Consider the following 13042-nt stretch of genomic DNA (forward strand, 5'->3'; position numbering starts at 1 on the left):
TCTTCTTCTTCTTCTTCTTCTTCTTCTTCTTCTTCTTCTTTTTAGCTCCTCCTCTCTTAAGGCTATGGCATTTATACTCTCTCCAAAATCCCCAGAATTAAAATATCTGCATCTGGCAATCATGCCCCTCCTAGAGCATGAGACAAATCATAGCTATGGGCTGTAGACAATCTAAATCAGCCCCATATCCCACACCTGGAATTAAAACAAAAACATCTTCACATGAGATAACTAGGTATTTTAAAGAAACCAAAATTCTCACTACAGCAATATAAAGGCAGTGGAGTTTCCTTTAGAATAGCAGGTCTCAACCTATTGCTGTGATGCTCTGATACACTTCCTCATGTTGTGCTGACCCCCAACCATAAAATTATTTTTGTTGCTACTTCACAACTGTAATGTTGCTATTGATATAAATCATAATACAAATATCTATGTTTTTCAATAGTCTTAGGCACTCCTGTGAAAGGGTCATTCCATCCCCAAAGTGTCACGATCCACAGGTTGAGAACTGCTGCTTTAGCAGGTCTGAGCTTTTAGCCTAGATGACTCCCTTCTAGTTTTACAAATTGACATATCATTATGACTTACTACCCTACCGTATCTTTCCCTTATGATTATTTCCTTAAAGAAATCTAAACTTGAAATTTATTAGATGGTGCCGATACTTACTTAATGACTTCTTTTTCCTACGAAGTTGGTACCAAAATGTACTTCCATCTGTAATGATTAAGTGAGGACACTGCAATTCCCATTTAGGATTACATATTTCCAAAGGGACTACCCATTTAACAAAGCAAAGCATGAGACCACACATTGTGAGGAGGGAAGGTTTTACCTGTCTAATTCCTCGATTTAGTTGAACAAAGTTTAAAATGATTCTGCAAGCATGGTCCCCAGACCAGTAATATCAGCACCACTTTGGATCTTGTTAGAAAAGCAGATTCATCAAGCTGTTCTCGGACTTACTGAAACAGAAACTAAGAATGAGAGCTAGGGGTGTGTGTGTGTGTGTGTGCCAGAAGTTAACCTCAGGTATCTTTCCTGTTTTGTGAGACAGTCTCTCCGTTTTGCTTGGAGCTTGCCAATTCAGCTAAGCTGACTGAGCAGGGACCTTCCCTGACTCGGTCCCCCCAGTACTGCTATTACAGGCATTTGCCATGCTGAGGATCAAACTCAGGTCTTTATACTTGCAGGACAAGCTCTTTGCTGACTGAGCCATCTTTCCAGGGACAGGACTTCAGTTTTAAGAAGCCTCCCGGATCATGTTCAAGTTTGAGAAGAACCTTGCCAAGCCCTCAGAAGTGTTTGCCATGTGCCTTAAAATACCTAAATTCTGTTTCCTGGCCCCTGAGCATTTATTTATTTATAAGGGGTGGTATGTTGTGACATGGAGAGGAATGACTTGCTGTCCTGGGTGAGTCCCTAGCCAGTATGTGATAATGACTTGTGACACTGTTGCCTCTTAAGGTCGGGGTGAAAATGTCTCTGCATCATTTAGCCCAAATGTGACACTGGAAGGAAATTTTAAGCTAAGTTAGACCAGATGTTTCATGGTTATGCAAGAATGCAGAACACAACATGTTTTCCTTATTGGATAAAAACACACTGTAAGTTTTCCTTAGCAGTGTGGCTAGGGCTTACAAAATGGAGTCATCTGACCACTCTTCAGGCTGCTCCCACCCCTTCCTCCCGCCAAGGGCAAAGGACAATCAAGCTAAAGACAAGGAAGAACACAGTGCTCTCAGTCCACAGTCTGTTGGCTGTAACATCTGGGCTGTATAAAACAGAGATGACAGTATGAGGCATGAGAGCGCATGCTGCCTCTTTTACTTCAGAATGACTCCAGAAGGCATGCCCACTGCTGGTCTCAAAATAATGCAGATGGTAGCAGCAACGAAGGAAATTAGGGAGGAAAAAAATTATTTCCAGTTCTTTTCAAAGAGTATAGCAGACATGATTGTCTCCTTCACATGGATTGAATAATGTCCCCACTTCAGAGATCTTTCACACCTTTGTGTCATGGCTTCTTCAGAAGAATGGCCCACAGTGTCATTGGACAGGTGATGGCTGAATGCTGACTAACAGGATTATAAATCTATGCTGTGCCAATTCCAGCCACACAAGCTTTGCAAGAGTGGTGGGTCATGCTGATTGGATGAAGAAGAGCCTAGATCAGTGATTATCAACCAGTGGGTCCTGACTCCTCTGGGGTTGAATTCACAGGGGTCACACATCAGATATCCTGCATATCAGTTATCTACATCATGATTTGTAACAGTAGCAGAATTATAGTTATGAAGTAGCAATGGAAATAATTTTATGGTTGGGGGTCACCAGGAAATGTATTAAAGGGTCATAGCGTTAGGAAGGTTGAGAACCTTCAGGGTGTGTCTGTGAGGACATTTCCAGAGAGAATTAAAACAGGGAAGATGTATCCTGAATGACTGAATGAGGGTAGCACCATCCAGTAGTCTAGAGAGCCAAACAGAAAGAAGGAGTGGGGGGGAGAAGGAGGAGGAGAGAAGGAGGGGGAAGGATGAAAAAGAGAAGAGGGGAGGGGGAGGAGGGAAAGGGGGAAGAGGAGGGGAAAGGAGGAAGGGGAAGGGGGGGGAGGAGGGAGGAGGAAACACAATAGTGTAAACATTCTCATTCTCTCACTGTCTTGAGTGATCACCCCCAACTACTCCAATCCCTGGCTGCGAGGCTCTGCCTCACCCTCCTCCCATGATGGACTGGATCTTTAAAAACCACAACCCAAACAAACCTTTCCTCTCTTACAGTTGTGTCGTTTAGATGCTTTGTCGCAGACAAAAAATAACACCAGGTGGCAGTCTGATTCGCTGAGTTTCCATTTCCTGTCAGGCTCTCACTGGGTCAGCTGCAGGGACTAAGGAGGCCACATTTAATGGCCATTCCCGTCTTCTCCCTTGCAATGCTTCAGTGTCCTTTCAGTACCTACCTCAGTCTCCTACTGAGGTACTAGGGTGGGGCATAAAACCACTGCACTGATATTCAGAAAGATCAAATAAATCCCATCATGCTTTGGGACATTCCTCCACAGTGAGGAAGTGCTTGTGTCAATGTTCTTGTCTTACTTTGATACCTCATGATGCTCCTCACAGCCTTGCTCATGGAGAGTAAAAATAAGGATTCCCTTCACAGAGTCAGGCCTATGTGACTGAGTCGGTATCCCATCTAGACCTTCCCTGGAGACAGGAGAAAGCAAGCAGAGAGCAGACACTGGGGTGGAATAGCCGGGCTCTTGTTTCTTCAAAAGGCCAGCCTGGATCATTACTAGCTGAATTCTTTACAACAAAGTAACTAACACTTCCTTAAGTCTATCACCAAATCTGCAGCCCAGGATGTTTGTTTGTTTTTGTTTTTTCCAAACAGGGTTTCTCTGTGTAGCCCTGGCTGTCCTGGAACTGATTCTGTAGACCAGATAGTCTTGAACTCAGAAATCTGCCTGCCTCTGCCTCCGTCTGATTTGACCTTGAGTTGACCTATTCAGACCTACCTTCTCAATGTAAACTTCTCATCCTCTCAGAGACCAGTCATTGAACGAGCCTGAGGGAAGTGAGGAGGTACTTACTCTTTTGAGTCTGCCCTTTATGGGTTTTCTGGCCTTTCCACCAACCATTTTCACCTGCTAATGTTATAATCTGTTCTGATTAACTTTGACCATCAACTTGATACAACCTAAAAATATCTACAAAGAGAATTTCAATTGAAGAATTGCTTAGGTCAGGCTGTAGACAACTCTGTGAGGGATTTTCTTGTTTCTTAGCTATATAGGAACAATCCAGCCCACTGTGAGAGGCACCATTCCTTAAGTCCTGGGATGTGTATGAAAGCTACTTGAAGAGAAGCCTGCTTGCCAGCCAGCAAGCAACATCCTCCATCAGCCCTGATATACTTCTTTGGCTGTGAAGTGAGCTTTTTGGTCAGAGGCAATGTCCTGTGGAATAGCAAGCATGCTTGATTTCAATTTTTTGCCCTGAGTTCCTGCTTTGACTTCCCTCAATGATAAGGTGCAACCTGGCATTGCTAACTGAGATAAACGCATCTCCCGGATTGCTTTTGGTATTTGTCACAATATCAGGAATGAAACTAGAATAGCATCCAAGCATCCAGTGCTCCTAAGCACTGCCCAGGGATCTGTGACCATCTCGTTATAAATGCTCAAATTTAACTAACCACCTCTTGGTTACTTTCTCTACTAGGCACTCCCTCTCTACTGGACAACACACTGAGCATCTCTGATATTTCATTGGGCATAGTTGTGTCCACAGGTACCATAGCTAATGAGGAGCCCAGGAGGTGCCAAAGCTGTGTCCCACTGTTCTGTGCATGAGCTGAGAGTGTTCCTTCATGTGTAAGCTCGATCACTGGAGTTCCAACGTCATGGGCTTCCTGTTGCGTAAAGGTTGTAGAGAAACAACACTTTCCATTTTGATGTAGTCTCCTCAGTTTGTAGTGGGATGCAGGTCTAGAACCACTGGTTGTAAACTACAAGGGCTAGGTCTGGGCCCTCAGGCAAACAAGCACGAGTCAGACACTGATCTGAGTGAGCCCCAATCATTCATCCTTTCTGACAGTGGAGGCTTTGTTAGTGGCTCAGGCTTGTGGTGCCTGGCTCCCACTGCCCTGGGATGAATAGTCTGTGTCTCCTGTGAAGTTTGCCGAATCTGCTTACCAGTTCCTGGAGATGCCAGATGCACATAGACCTTAGCAGAGGTCACACTTTGGACTCCTCGCGGGACTTGCAATCTGGTGTTATTTCTACTGCACCAGAATACTTGAAGAAGTTTTCATTTATTTATTTAATGACATTTTTAAGATTCTGTGTGTGTGTGTGTGTGTGTGTGTGTGTGTGTGTGTACAAACGTGCCACTGCCACAGCAGGTCTGTAGAAGCCAGAGGATAACTCATGGGAATCTATCTGTTCTATTTACCACAGGGGTCCCAGGGCTTGGACCCCTTTACCTGCTGAGCCATCTCATCAGCCTGGGATTTGGATTTTATTTGCTTCTGTAATTTCTCAAAGGTGACATAATCCATGAGAAAATTCATTCTGGAATTTCCCAATGTCTCAGTAAATTCTGTGAAGACTCTGGGCTTGAGCTAATTATGGCTAATTGCATCTTGAAGTCTGGAGGACCAATAGCTAAACCCTGGTGTGGAGAAAATTTGAGGAGAAAAGTCCTGACACAGAGGTTCCTACTTTGCCTGTATGTAGAATCAGCCAAATGCTTGATGCCTGTAGCTCTCCCCAAGGGTTTAACTGAGAGTATGTGAAGTATTTTAAACCTCCCGGGTGATTGTAATGTTCAGTCAAAGCCAAGAGTCCTTGACCTAACTACACCCATCCTGACCAAGGCAGTACATTGACTATTGTGTGTTTTCCTAGGTCTTGGTGGGCCAGAGATGGGATCTCCTTTTTGACTGCAATGGATGGGCAATTGTTCCTCTTGTGTGTGATCCAGGTTTACACACCTTCTTCAGGCTTTCCTTTGGGAGAAAAAAAAAAGTGAATGCCTTTGCCTAGGTGTTCATACTGCACCCTACAGAACCCATTTACTTCTAATACGTCACACCCCCCATTGGCTTGATCAACCAGTCCTTGGTAAAGCAAAACCTGCAGGCAAAGTTTGAATACGTGCTCTGATGTATGTACTTAGACAGTACAATTATGTGCTGTACTTGTTGCTTTTCTCGGTGCTTTGGACAAAATACCCAACAGCACGACTAGATGAGAAAGAACTTATTTTGGTCCATGGTTGGAAGGGATACAGCCTGTCTTGCTGACGAGGCAAGGCTGCATGCGTGAGTCAGTGCCAGGACAGCCACCCAACAAGACAGTCAAGACACACTTCCTATGACCCTTGATGCCCCTTACCTCCAGAAACCCACTTCCTCCAGTTAGGCTTCACCTCAAAAATATCCACAACCTCCTCAGAAAGTGCAGACAGCAGGGGATAAAGTGTTTGAACATATGATCATGTGTGGGGGGGGTGCGGGGGGAGAAGGCATTTTATGTGCAAGCCATAACACATACACCAAGGAAACCCATGTTCTAGTAGCAATGTGGCATTCTTATTTTTACATTCAGCGGAGATTATACTTGTGACATGGCACTTATGCAGGTCAGAGGTCAATTTGCAGGGTCAGGTCTCTCCTTCCAACTGGTAGGTTCTGGGGCATCCAACCCAGGTTGTTATCGGGTTTGGCAGCAAACACCTTTACACACCAAGCCATCTCACTGGACCTAATGTGTTATTCTTTTTAAATAATAGGATCCAAACTTGGGACAATGTTGCTTTCCTAGGAGGATTCCTTACACTTAAAAGGAGTGACAGTGACCAAAGGCCTTCCAGGAGCCTTAGCCATCTCTGCCATTTGCAACAGGGACTAGACATCCATTGATTACATAGATGATGCAATAATTATAAATGGGTTGGATGGGGAAATAAAAAATCTACTCCTTCATGAGCACAATTGCCTGTCCAGACAGAAGAACAAAATTATTCCTTTTGGAATCCTGCATTATTCTTATCATATACTTTCTATACTTTGGACAGACAATAAGTACATTGTTGAATTTCTTAAATTTTGATTCTAGAAATTAGAAAGCCAATATCTAATTTGTTGAGCAGATATTATATCCTGGGGCCCAAGCTGGGTGCTTCCCTGCTCTATCACCCAACTTTAGTATTAGAATTAGTACTAGGTGTTGGCTAAGATATAATTTAAGCTGCTGTAAGAAAGATACATCAAAATACAGAGGATTAAGTAGGGTATGAATTCTGTCATGGTTCTGAGTGACACATGAACATGTCCAGAGCTTCCTTTTAGTTCCAGAGGCTTCCATCTCTGGGCCTGGGATGGCTGCTCGTGCCAATGGGGGGGGCAATATTTTGGGAAACATATCCATGTTTCCAGGGAGGGGTGACAAAAAATTACATTTTATTGACCAGAAGTTAGTCAAATGGTTATACCAAGATACAAAGCAGTCGACAGAATATAATTGCTAATTAGTTGGTCATATATCCATCTCAAACTGGAGCATAATCAAATAAAAGAGATTGGATAGTGATTGACAGTTTACATTACAACTGCCGAGACTAATGGCTTTGAGAGCCCAGCCCTACCTAATGAGATATCTGCATCAACCCCCTCAGGGCTCAGGGAACATCTTGGAGGAGGGAGTGAAAAGAATATAAGAGCCAGAGACTGGGGAAGAGGGCTGTGGAATGCTGTCTTCTGGACATGCCATACCTTTACAGTCATGAACCCTTGGCAGCTATGGCTACCTTCACAACCCACACAAAGGTCAAGCCAATAGGGTCAGTCAACATTCCAGCAGGCAGCATTAACTGGACACACACTCACACACACACACACACACACACACACACACACACACACATACACACATGCACCAGTGTCCATATGAACATGGATACATGTACACAAATAACAATAAAGCCACATTTCAAGGCAGTCTTGAAAACACCTTTACTGGCCACCTGTTACTGTCTGTACTGTAGTCGATGCATTCTTATTACTACAATCTGCCTTTCCGGGACATCTCTGTCACCTGGCATTCATTCATTATATCTTGGTCATTTTTCCAAAACAGATACAAAACTGTCTTGCACTGGCATGTGCCTAAACAAATGATAAATCAACTCATAAAAACACCCTCAGACTTCAGACCTCTGAGTGAGTTCTCTTTAACACCCAGCCATGCCAATGTTGCTGTATTTACATCTTATTCCTGGGTCCTTGGTTTATAGCTCTCCTGTCAAATACCATTAAAATATTTCTAACTGATTGAAAAACAATGGGCTTTCCTGTCCTGGGAAGGTCTTTGCAGGGCTGAGTTTTGGCTTCACCCTAACCTCAATCTATCATGGTGCCTCACTGGCCTCTTCTGTGTCATCCAAGGAGCTAAGGAAAAGGCTGTTTCCTACTCTGTTACTAAAACAATCCCCCAAGATGAACACTCCTCCATTGCTGGTGGAAGTGCAAACCTGTGCAGACATCATGGAAATCAATATGGTAGTGCCTTAGAAAATTGGGAATTGATCTACCTCAAGACCCAGATGCACCACTCTTGGGCATATACCCAAAGTACCCATCCTACCATGGACACTTGCTGAACTATGTTCATAGTAGTTGTATTTGTAATAGCCGGAAACTGGAAATATCGTAGATGTCCCTCAATCAAAGAATGGATAAAGAAAACATGGCACATCTACACAAAAATTATTACTCAGCTGTTAAAAACAATGACATCATGAGATCTTCAGACAAATGGATGGAACTAGAAAAGCTCATTCTGAGGGAGGTAACCCAGACCCAGAAAGACAAGCATGATGTGCACTCACTTGTACATGGACATTAGCTGTAAAGGATAATCATGCTACAGTCCACAGAACCAGAGAGGCTAAGTAACAGGAGAGCTCAAGGGGGAACACATGAATTTCCCCAGAAAGGGAAAACAGAATCGATCTTGCATGTGAACTGGGAGCTATGGAAACAGCAGGGATCTGGCATGGGGATTGGGAGGGATGAAGGGAGTACTTGAAGGATTTGGGGGTAATATAGAATCCTAGTGCAGTGGAAACTCCCTGGAATCTTTGAGAGTGGCCCTAGTGAGGTCACCTAGTAATACGGGAAATGGAGACTGAAGCGGCCATCTTCTATAATCAGGAAAAGCTCCAGTAGTGAGAGTGGAACATTAACTTCGCCACAAAACCTTCAACCTGCAATCTGTCCTGACACTACCTGGATGGCCAGGGACCAAAGGCAGGACAGCCGAGAGACCTAGGATAAAACCAAACACAATGAGAAAAAGTCAGTAAAATTATTCCTAGTAATAGTCTGCTATATTCACAGACTAGTGCCTAGAGAGGTGCCATCCAGCAACTGATGGGAGCAGATGCAGAGACCACACCAAACACTAGGTGAAGCCAGGGGAACCATGAAGGAGAGAGTGATAGAACCCAAAGGGGTCAAGGACACCATAAGAGCACAGCCCATGGAATCAACTAAGCAGGGATCATAGGGGCTCACTGAGACTGAAGGGACAAACTTGGACCCGGCATGGGCCTGAGCTATGTGCTCTGCATATATGTTATGTTTGTGTAGCTTGGTGTTCTTGTGAGACTCCTGTCTCTGACCCTTTTTTCTCCTACTGGGTTGCCTCATCCAGCCTTGATATGAGGCTTTGTGCCTAATCTTAATGTAACTTGTTATACCAAGTTTGGTTGATATTCTTGGGAGCCTCTGTCTCTCTCTCTCTCTGTCTCTCTCATTCTCTCTCTCTCATTCTTTCTCTTGTTCTAGCTCTCTCTCATTCTCTCTCTCTCTGGAAGAGAAATGGAGGAGGAATGGATCTGGGGGAGAAGAGAGGTGGGAGGAGTGGAAAGAGTGAAAGGAGGGAGAACTTAAGTCAGGATGTATGAGAGAAAAATAAAATAAAAAATAAAAACAAACAAAAACAAAAAGCAAAACATGAGGTGTGTGAGGGAAGAATAAAAACATTAAAAAAAAAAAAAAAAAAAAAAAAAAAAAAAAAAAAAAAAAACAAGACAAGAGTTAAACAAACCCAAACCCCTAAGATTCTAGGGAAAGGAAAAGACAGCAGTTGCGGGCTGAAGTCCTGGTTTTGTTTTAAGAGACCTTGCTCGTATCTCAGTGGTGTGCCAGATTTTGCAGGGGAGCTGAAGACAAGCTTGAGGAGGGGTGACTGCTCTGGGAGGAAGGAGCTGGGAACGTGAAGAGGTTTGAAGCTCCCGGTTCACTTACCAGTAATGGACTGTTTGGGTCTGAACAACTAAGTTGAAGCTGTACGTGTTCAGAAACAAGGCTTCCCTGGAGCACATACAGGATGCCGAGGGGGCAGCTGAGAGGAGGAGGGGTGCTTTCTGAGACTCTCACTGGGACTCACTTTTCCTCATTTGACAACTGACTGAGCTGACACCTCCCATGAAGATGAGGATCCTTGTATCCCCGTCTCCAGATACTAAACATGAGACCATTGTGTGAAGTTGCCTTAAGGGCTGCATAAAATTCCAAAGACATTTCAGGGTGTTCTAATGCTCGTTTATGCCTCTTCTTACAAATATTCAAGCAAAGTTGATAACTCAGGAAGATGCCCTATAATTAACATACCTGGATTGAAACCTGATTAAAAGGTTATACTGTGTGTGTGTGATGTACCTGTGTGTGTGTGTGTGTGATGTACCTGTGTGTGTGATGCACCTGTGTGTGTGTATGTGTGTATGTATGTGTGTGTGCTGGTGTGAGCATGGCTATCCTGCTATATCACTTTGTGCCTTAGTCCCTTGAGGCAGAGTCTCTCACTAACCTGGAGCTAGGGTGGCAGTCAGCAAGCTCCAACTCTCCCTTCTCTTCCCACTAGACTCTAAGTCAGTGGTTCTCAACCTTCCTAATGCTGTGTGACCCTTTAATTCAGTTCCTCATGTTGTGGTGACACCCACCCATAGAAGTGTTTTGTTGCTACTTCATAACTGTAATTTTGTTACTGTTATGAATCATAAATATCTGATATGAAGGATATCTGATAGTTGAGCCTTGTAAAAAGGTATTTTGAGGCCAGGCAGTAGTGGCAAATGCCTTTAATCCCAGCACTTGGGAGGCAGAGGCAGGTGGATTTCTGAGTTTGAGGCCAACCTGGTCTACAGAGTGAGTTCCAGAGGACAGCCAGGGCTATACAGAGAAACCCTGTCTTGAAAAACCAGAGAGAGAGAGAGAGAGAGAGAGAGAGAGAGAGAGAGAGAGAGAGAGAGAGAGAGAGAGAGAGAAGGAAATTTATTTGACTCTGTCAAAGGGGTCGTAACCCACAGGTTGAGAACCTCTGCTCTAAAGTTACAGGTGGGCTATAGCTAGCCTTTGCTATTTTGTGGATTCTTTCTTCTACCCTTTCAACCACCTAACACTTGGTAAGAGAGAAAAAGGATAGAGGGGAAAGGGAAAAGACCCCTAATAAAGTCAGGGCTGCTGATTTGGGGCATCAAGTTCCTTGGGGCAAATTTGATCTTTGCCATCAGGATATATAATTTTTTCTTGTTTCTATTCTGAGCACAACTACTTAACAAAACATGAACAGCAACAACCAAAACCAACTAACCAACCAACCAGCAGCAATCCACCCTGCCTCTTGGGGCCCTAGGGTTTATACAACCTCTGAAAAGTCCCCTGAATTCCAAATGCCACACAATTATAGAAACTCCAGCTGACAAAATCACAACACCCTGCTAGAGCACAAGGCAAATCGTGGCTGCTGTGGACAATCTGAAACAGCCCCATACCCCACCCCTGGGGTCTAAATGAAAACACGTTCCATACTATTTCTGTGTAAAACAAAACAAAACAAAACAAAAAACCAACCAAACAAACAAACAAAATCCCTCCAATACTGTCAAGCCAGTTGGTAGCCACACCTGGATCTTTACTTAGGTAATGGAAGTCATGCTCAAATTCTCGCCCTTGCAGATCAAGCTCTCGTAGAGTTGTCTTCAGCCCCAGAGGTTTATACTCTATAGTGCACCTGCTCCCTGCAGAGAGGAGCTGTAGTATGAATAATCGTTATCAGTGTGATAGGACTGAGAGCCACCCTGTGTCTGTCCACAGGAGCATTTCCAGAAATTACACTGAGGATGGGGGACCCTCCCCAAATACAGACAGCACCATCTCATCTGCTAAGACACCTGACTGAATAAAAAACGAGAAGGCAAGCTAAGTACCAGCATTCACCTCTCTCTGCTTTCTGACTGTGGGTGCCATGTGACCAGCTGCTCCAAGCTCCTGTTGCCATGTCTTCTCCACCATGATGGTCCTACTGTACCCCAAGACTGTGGGCCCCCAAGACTATGGGCCAAAATAAACCTTTCCTGTCTTGGGTTGCATTTGAATATTGTCATAGCAACAAGAAAAGGAACTAATACAGGAGCTCAGGATGGGATGATGTCTGCCATTTCCAGATCCAAAACTCTTTAGGGAGAGTTATAAATAAATAATACCAGAAAGAGCCCAGGCAGACTTATTTGCAGGACGTTTACATTATTTTTTAAATAAGATTTTATTTTGATTTATGTGCATGTGTGTGTATCTCCTTGTGGGTATGTGCATGTGAGTGGAGTGCTTGTGGGGACCAGAAGAGGAGGTCAGATGTCCTGGAGCTGGAGTTACAGGTAGTTGTGAAGCACTGGTCCTTTGAAATAGCAACAAGAGCTCTTAACCCCTGAGCCACCTTTCCAGCTCCCAAACTCAAGTTCACTCAAAAAATTCTAAGTAAATAAACAGTTTTGTGGACACTATTCCCCTGCTACTTCAGATGTCTACTCTATGTACAGTAGCCACGCTTTTATAGAGGTCTCTAGTAGGTGTTTGGTTTTAGTTCTGCTTCAAGTACTGGGAACTGAACCTCTACCTTTGGGGTCATCAGCTCCAGGGCACTCTTACAGCATTTTCAAACCTGGACATAAAATAACTATACATTTCTCATGAATGTAGGACTTGGTAAGAATGTGCACCATTGATGTGTGTACAGAGGACCAGCCCTCGTGTGTTGCCACATGGGACGGTCTTGGAGATCCTGCGTCTGTCTCGTGACATTCAGGAAAGGCAGTTGTCAGGGAGGCCACTGCAAATGGCTCTCCCTCCTGAACTCACTCCAGGTGTGTGTGTGGGGAGTTCTCCAATCTCCACTGTCCTGGAAGAAGGTACATCTGGCTTTGGAAAAATTCTTCTTATATATGTTGTTTTATATGCATGATGTTTTGCCTACATGTATGTCTGTACACCATGAATGTGTCTGATGCCCATGGAGGCCAGAAGGGGTGCCAGATTCCCTGGATCTTTAGTTATAGGTGGTTATGAGCCGTTATGTGGGTGCTGGGAAGAGAACCCAGGTCCTCTGGAAAACAGCTGGTGCTTCTATCAAAAGAAATCTAACATGAGGGTAATATTGAGGAGGGGGCTGGAGGGGTGGAAGTGGGGGGCCTAG

This window comes from Mastomys coucha, unplaced genomic scaffold (genome assembly GCF_008632895.1).
Source record: "Mastomys coucha isolate ucsf_1 unplaced genomic scaffold, UCSF_Mcou_1 pScaffold23, whole genome shotgun sequence".
In the NCBI taxonomy this organism is placed as follows: domain Eukaryota; kingdom Metazoa; phylum Chordata; class Mammalia; order Rodentia; family Muridae; genus Mastomys; species Mastomys coucha.